The sequence below is a fragment of the Piliocolobus tephrosceles genome, chromosome 21 (genome assembly GCF_002776525.5).
Source record: "Piliocolobus tephrosceles isolate RC106 chromosome 21, ASM277652v3, whole genome shotgun sequence".
In the NCBI taxonomy this organism is placed as follows: Eukaryota; Metazoa; Chordata; class Mammalia; order Primates; family Cercopithecidae; genus Piliocolobus; species Piliocolobus tephrosceles.
In genome coordinates this window covers 33,237,430-33,245,833 of record NC_045454.1, presented here as the reverse complement: position 1 = coordinate 33,245,833, position 8,404 = coordinate 33,237,430, and positions in this window count along the sequence as shown.

The following is an 8,404-nucleotide window of genomic DNA, read 5'->3' as shown; positions in this document are numbered from 1 at the left end:
ATTTTCTTCTGCCTCTTTACAGATACCAATTTCCCCTGGGTGACTCAGGGTGCATACTGGGAACTGAGAATGCTGTGTTCAGAGTGATTACTGAAAACATGGTTAATACACTTCTTCCATATGATAATAAAATGTTATAAATCTTACTCTGCCTCAGAAAACCTTTCAGTAAAAGATTATCTATAGTACTCAATTTGAGTTCATGGAAAATTTCAATATTCCAGAAAATTCAGGCACTTAAATGTCAATGAAATCCCATAAAACATACTTGAATAAGATAAAGTCTTCTGGCCGGGCGCGGTGGCTCAAGCCTATAATCCCAGCACTTTGGGAGGCCGAAACCGGCGGATCACGAGGTCAGGAGATCGAGACCAGGCTAACAGGGTGAAACCCCGTCTCTACTAAAAAATACACAAAAACTAGCCGGGCGAGGTGGCGGGCGCCTGTAGTCCCAGCTACTCCGGAGGCTGAGGCAGGAGACTGGCATAAACCCGGGAGGCAGAGCTTGCAGTGAGCTGAGATCAGGCCACTGCACTCCAGCCTGGGTGACAGAGCGAGACTCTGTCTCAAAAAAAAAAAAAAAAAAAAAGATAAAGTCTTCTTAGCTAATAATTTTATATTACCCATAAATTTAGAGAAAAATAGAAAACCAGGGCTTCAAGCCAAATAACAGTGTTTGACACATGAGTAGCACCCAAACAAGTGTTCTTCATGATCGTTGTTAAAGTAGCAATAGCACCATGTGCTTTCCTGGGATTGCTGACCTGTTTTCCACTGATATAAAGTGAAGAAGCCATTAAAATAGCAAAGGAGAGTGATATAAATTAAATACTTATATGAAATAAAATGTTAAATAAAACATAGCATTTGATGTTGTACAACTATAGGTGAGACTATTAGTGTGAGGTCATATTTTTCTTATATTGACAAAATAACAATTCACGATATTCTTGTTTAGAATAATTTTTTTTTTTTTTTAGACGGAGTCTTGCTCTTGTTGCCCAGGCTGGTGTGCAGTGGCATGATCTCAGCTCACGCAACCTCCGCCTCCTGGGTTCAAGTGATTCTCCTGCCTCAGCCTCCTGAGTAGCTGGGATTACAGGTGCCCACCACCTCGCCTGGCTAATTTTTGTATTTTTAGTAAAGACGGGGTTTTGCCATGTTGGCCAGGCTAGCCTTGAACTCCTGACCTTGTGATCCACCAGCCCTGGCCTCCTAAAGTGCTGGGATTACAGGCGTGAGCCACCACACCCAGCCAGAATAAGATTTCTTTTCTGCTGTATATTTGCTAGCTTTTGATCAAACATTATGGGAGCCCAATAGAAATCAACAAAATGAATCTTTATTTGACCACAAGCATTATTGATGCATATGCTTGTTTTTCTTAAAATCTATTAGCTTTTTATGAAAGATTTATACTTTTTTTTCCAGTTTATTGTTAATTGCTGAGAAGTGGCTGTCCTTCCAGAAAACTGCTATCCTCAGCTATACACATTGACTAATAGTCGATGGAAGTGAAGTGGATAAAAAGCAAATGTGTCCTCTCTGTATCTTTTTTCATCCATTGGCTGAAGAACAGGAGGATGCAGACGATGAAAGAAAATATAATCCCTGAAAGATCATGAAGAAGCTCTCTTAATCAGACAAAAAAACCTCATAGGGGATTTTTTTTTTCATTATTGTACTCTCTGCTTCTATGAGTTTGATTTTTTTTTACACTTTACATAGAAATCAAATTATGTGGGCCAAGTATGGTGGCCCTTGTAATCCCAGCACTTTGTAATCCCAGCACTTTGAGAGACCAAGGTGGGTGGATCACTTGAGGTAAGGAGTCTGAGACCAGCCTGGCCAACATGGCTAAAATTTGTCTCCACTAAAAATATAAAAATTAGCGGGGTGTGGTGGCACATGCCGTAATCCCAGGTACTGGGAAGGCTGAGGCAGGAGAATCGCTTGAACTCTGGAGCGGAGGTTGCAGTGAGCCGAGATGATGCCACTGCACTCTAGCCTGGTCAACAAGAGCGAAACCCCATTTCAAAAAAACAAAACAAAACAAAAAAGGATGTTTTTTAAATTCTTTTCTGTGCTGGGTTATTTTACTTAGCATAATATCTTTCAGATTCATTAATGTTCTTGCAAATAACAAGACTTTCTTATTTTTAGGGGCTGAGTAGCAGTTCATTGTGTACATATACCACATCTTCTTTCTCCATTCACCTATTGATGGACACGTAGGTTGATTCCATACCTTAGCTATTGTGAGTAATCCACTTCCTTCCTTCTATTTGTGTTTTTTTGTTTCATTTTGTTTTTATTTTGTTTGGTTTGAGATGGAGTCTCATTCTGTCACCCAAGCTGGAGTATAGTGGCACTATCTTGGCTCACTGCAACCTCTGTCTCACAGGTTCAAGAAATTCTCACGCCTCAGCCTCCTGAGTAGCTGAGATTACAGGTGTGTACCACTGCACCAGGCTAATTATTGTATTTTTAGTAGAGGTAGGGTTTCACTTGTTGGCCAGGCTGCCTTTCATTTGTATATTTCTTTCTTCCTTTCCTTCCTTATTTCTAGAAGAATTTTAATTTTATTTTATTTTTTTTTATTTTTATTTTTTTTTGAGACAGAGTCTTGCTCTGTCGCCCGGGCTGGAGTGCAGTGGCCGGATCTCAGCTCACTGCAAGCTCCGCCTCCCGGGTTTACGCCATTCTCCTGCCTCAGCCTCCCAAGTAACTGGGACTACAGGCGCCTGCCACCTCGCCCGGCTAGTTTTTTGTATTTTTAGTAGAGACGGGGTTTCACCGTGTTAGCCAGGATGGTCTCGATCTCCTGACCTTGTGATCCGCCCGTCTCAGCCTCCCAAAGTGCTGGGATTACAGGCTTGAGCCACCGCGCCCGGCTTTAATTTTAAAATACAAGTTATGACTGTTAAAATCCTTCATTTCTCTGTCTTTTTTTGAGATGGAGTCTTGCTCTGTAACCCAGGCTGGAGTGCAGTAACGTGATGTTGGCTCACTACAACCTCCACCTCCTGCATCCCAGTTCAAGAAATTCTCCTGTCTCAGCCTCCCAAGTAGCTGGGATTACAGGCACACGCCACCATGCCCAGCTAATTTTTTAGTAGACATGGGGTTTCACCATGTTGGCCAGGCTGGTCTTGAACTCCTGACCCCATGATCTGCCTGCCTTGGCCTCCCAAAGTGCTGGGATTATAGGCATGAGCCATCACACTTGGCTATGATGTTTATTACCTTGGTCTGTGCACAGAGTTACATGGTCGTCATGGTGTGTGAGGATCCTTCTGCCTGAATTGCTAAGAGTCAGGGTTTATTCATCACTCCAGGGGAAGTCTGGATCCCCTTGGCCCTGAGGCCATGGCAACAAGGCAGCGGGACGCATCTCCTCATAAGAGATGATTGGGGACCTCTCTCCAGAGGAGAAAGGGAATCCCAGACGAGCCCCCAAGATTGGTGGAAATAAATACTTGGTGTCACAAAGAAGAATGAGTACTCCAGCAGAAAGCTTTCTCAGCAAGGCAATTTTTCTTTTGCAGAAGGGCACTGCTTATGCCTGGCATGGTCGCAAGAGCACACTGAGCAAGGTAGGACAGGGGTTTTTATTCCTAACACAGCAGCTCCTCTAGCTGTGTCTTTTCACCATTGGCTGGAGTCAGACCGCACATTCTAAGCTGACCCAATTGGCTACTGCTTAAAATTGAATAGGGCTAATTAGGAGGAAAGGAAGATGCTGTCTGTTACAGTACAAGGCATGTTCAGTCATGTTAGGGCACAGTAAAGGCAGAAAGGATAGTTTCAGCAGAAAGGACAATTGCAGAGCGGGTAAGTGAGAAGACAGATGTGAATTACAGATTAGGGCTGATAGGAAGGTTATTTACCGTTACAAGGGGCAAGGAGAGGTACAAAGAATGAGGAAGTTATGCTTGAAAATAGAGAACAAGGAACAAGGAAGCTGAACAAGAAATCTGGACTGGCGTGGTGGCTCATGCCTGTAATCCCAGCACTTTGGGGGGCCAAGGTGGGCGGATTATGAGGTCAAGAAATAGAGACCATCCTGGCTAACATGGTGAAACCCTATCTGTACTAAAAATACAAAAAAAAAAAAAAAAAAAAAAATTAGCCAGGCGTGGTGGCAGGCGCCTGTGGTCCCACCTACTCGGGAGGCTGAGGCAGGAGAATGGCGTGAACCCAGAGGCAGAGCTTGCAGTCAGCTGAGATCGTGCCACTGCACTCCAGCCTGGGTGACAGAGTGAGACTCTGTCTAAAAACAAACAAACAAACAAAACAACAAACACAAAAAGGTCAAAAACAATGAGCAAAGCCAAAATCTTTTCTTTGTTTCTTGTTAATCATCTGGCCATTTCCAAAAGCAGGGCAATTATGCCAAGCCATTGAAAAGTTGTGATTTTGATTAATTTTATCCCATTTCAAATGTTTTTTCTTTTTTTTTTTTTTTTTTTTTTTTTTTTGGGAGGGGGTTTTGCTCTGTCACCCGGGCTGGAGTGCAGTGGCCGGATCTCAGCTCACCGCAAGCTCCGCCTCCCGGGTTTATGCCATTCTCCTGCCTTAGCCTCCTGAGTAGCTGGGACTACAGGCGCCTGCCACATCGCCCGGCTAGTTTTTTGTATTTTTTTTAGTGGAGACGGGGTTTCACCGTGTTAGCCAGGATGGTCTCGATCTCCTGACCTCGTGATCCGCCCATCTCGGCCTCCCAAAGTGCTGGGATTACAGGCTTGAGCCACCGCGCCCGGCCTCAAATGTTTTTTCTAATTGTTACATTTATCATGTTAATCTAAAAGAAACTTTCTACATAACTAACCATGCATTCAAGAAATATTCATGTTAGGGTGTTTACAGTTTAATCTTGTACTACAGTATAGTAGAATCCTCTATAATTAGAAGTTATTTATAAATTCTTTGTTTTTAAGGTTTTTCAAATGTAAAAACAATTAGATATGCTTTTTTGAATTAAGTTCCATTCTAGGACATTACTCACTGGTCTTCACGGTATTTCTGTAATGAATAGTGTAAACCTGGGTCACCAGAATGGTGCAGACATGCTGATTGAATTAGAAAGAGTTCAGCCTTGTTGGTAGACTATCGGTATCCCAGAGGCTGATCATTCACCACAGCTTACTAAATGTTGTTCCGTAATACCAGTGAGCACTTTTACCCAGATTACCCTTTTCTTCCCATTAATGTGGCCCTGTTGTGGTCTCCTGTTTCTCTTAGCTATCCCAGATGAGAGGTGATTATTTCTTGCATGAATGAGATTCCCTTTTTTGCCCTCTGCCATAGGATCTTCTTATTCTCCATACTGGAAGCAACGTGCAGGAGGCAGGAATGATGACAATATACAAACATGTTTCCTGCCATGTGGCCACTATAAGCAGCTTACAGTATGTTCTGCCTAGAAATCATTTAGACTTTCAGGCCAGCAGAGGTGTTTTTCTATGTGTCTCTTTCTCTTAAAAGCACCTCTAATGAAGTTTGGCACAATCAGGATAATCTCTATTTTGATAAACACAAAGTCAACACATGAGTAAACTAATTTTGTGAGTGATTTCACACCACAGTCACACTTTTTTTATACTCATTAGGAATGTATTACACAGCAGGTGTGCAACAGACTGGGAATCCAGGGTATTATCTTAGAATGTTGCCTACCCACCTGAATACACTTTTAAAATAGTCTTTCTCCTGCTTTTGTTATCAACATAAACAATGATATCATCTGCAAATGATAACTAACTACTTTAGGCTCCATTCCAAGATGGCCAAAAGGAACAGCTCCAGTCTGCAGCTCCCAGCATGATCAATGCAGAAGAGATGTGATTTCTGCATTTCCAACTGAGCCTCCACTGGTGGTACCCAGGAAAACAGGGTCTGGAGTGGACTTCCAGCAAAATCCAACAGACCTGCAGCTGAGGGACCTGACTGTTAGAAGGAAAACTAACAAACAGAAAGGAATAGCATCAACATCAACACAAAGGGCATCAACATCAACACAAAGGACATCTACACCCAAACCCCATCTGTAGGTCACCAACATCAAAGACCAAAGGTAGATAAAACTGCAAAGATGGGGACAAACCAGAGTAGAAAAGCTGAAAATTCTAAAAACTAGAGCACCTCTTCCCCTCCAAAGGATCGCAGCTCCTCGCCAGCAACAGAACAAAGCTGGATGGAGAATGACTTTGATGAGTTGACAGAAGTAGGGGCCTCAGAAAGTTGGTAATAACAAATTTCTCTGAGCTAAAGAAGCATGTTCTAACCCATTGCAAGGAAGCTAAAAACCTTGAAAAAAAGGTTAGATGAATGGCTAAGTAGAATGAACAGTGTAGAGAAGACCTTAAATGACCTGATGCAGCTGAAAACCATGGCACAAGAACTATGTGACACATGGACAAGCTTCAGTAGCCGATTTGATCAAGTAGAAGAAAGGGTATCAGTGATTGAAGATCAAATGAATGACATAAAGTGAGAAGACAAGGTTAGAGAAAAAAGAGTGAAAAGAAATGAACAAGCCACCAAGAAATATGGGACTATGTGAAAAGACCAAATCTACATCTGATTGGTGTACCTGAAAGTGATGGGGAGAATGGAACCAACTTGGAAAACACTCTTCAGGATATTATCCAGGAGAACTTCCCCAACCTAGCAAGGCAGGCCAATGTTCAAATTCAGGAAATACGGAGAACACTACAAAGATATTCTTCAAGAGCAACCCCAAGACACAAAAGTGTCAGATTCACCAAGGTTGAAATGAAGGAAAAAATGTTAAGGGCAGCCAGAGAGAAAGGTCAGGTTACCCACAAAGGGAAGCCCATAAGACTAACAGCGGATCTCTTGGCAGAAATTCTACAAGCCAGAAGAGAGTGGGGGCCAATATTCAACATTCTTAAAGAAAAGAATTTTCAACCCAGAATTTTATATCCAGCCAAACTAAGCTTCACAAGTGAAGGAGAAATAAAATCCTTTACAGACAAGCAAATGCTGAGAGATTTTGTCACCACCAGGCCTGCTTTACAAGAGCTTCTGAAGGAAGCACTAAACCTGCAAAGGAACAACCAGTACCAGCCACTGCAAAAACATGCCAAATGGTAAAGACCATCAATGTTGTGAAGGAACTGTATCAAATAGTGTGCAAAATAACCAGCTAACATCATACTGATAGGATCAAATTCACACATAACAATATTAACCTTAAATGTAAATGGGCTAAATGCCCTAATTAAAAGGCATAGACTGGCAAATTGGATAAAGAGTCAAGACCCATCAGTGTGCTGTATTCAGGAGATCCATCTCATGTGCAGAGACATGCATAGGCTCAAAATAAAGGGATTAAACCAACAAAATCAAAAGAGACAAAGAAGGCCATAACATAATGGTAAAGGGATGAATTCAACAAGAAGAGCTAAGTATCCTAAATATATATGCATCCAGTACAGGAGCACCCAGATTCATAAAGCAAGTCCTTAGAGACCTACAAAGAGACTTAGACTCCCACACAATAATAATTGGAGATTTTAACACCCCACTGTTGATACTAGACAGATCAATGAGACAGAAGGTCAAGAAGGATATCTAGGAATTGAACTCAGCTCTACACCAAGCGGACCTAATAGACATCTACAGAACTCTCCACCCCAAATCAACAGAATATACATTCTTCTCAGCACCACATCACACTTATTCTAAAGTTGACCACATAATTGGAAGTAAAGCATTCCTCAACAAATATAAAAGAACAGAAATCACAACAAACTGTGTCTCTCAGACCACAGTGCAATCAAATTAGAACTCAGGATTAAGAAACTCACTCAAAACTGCAGAACTACATGGAAACTGAACAATCTGCTCCTGAGTGACTACTGGGTAAATAATGAATTGAAGGCAGAAATAAAGACGTTCCTTGAAACCAATGAGAACAAAGACAAAACATACCATAATCTCTGGGACACATTTAAAGCAGTCTGTAGAAGTAAATTTATAGCACTAAATGCCCACAAGAGAAAGCAGGAAAGATCTAAAATCAACATCCTAACATCATATTAAAGGAACTAGAGAAGCAAGAGGAAACAAATTTAAAAGCTAGCAGAAGGCAAGAAATAACTAAGATCAGAGAAGAACTGAAAGAGATAGAGACACAAAAACCCGTCAAAAAATCAATGAATTCATGAGCTGGTTTTTGAAAAGATCAATAATATTGATAGATCACTAACAAGACTAACAAAGAAGAATCAAATAGACGCAACACAAAATAATTAAGAGGATATCACCACCGATCTCACAGAAATACAAACTACCATCAAAGAATACTATAAACACCTCTATGCAAATACGCCGGGCGCGGTGGCTCAAGCCTGTAATCCCAGCACTTTGGGAGGCC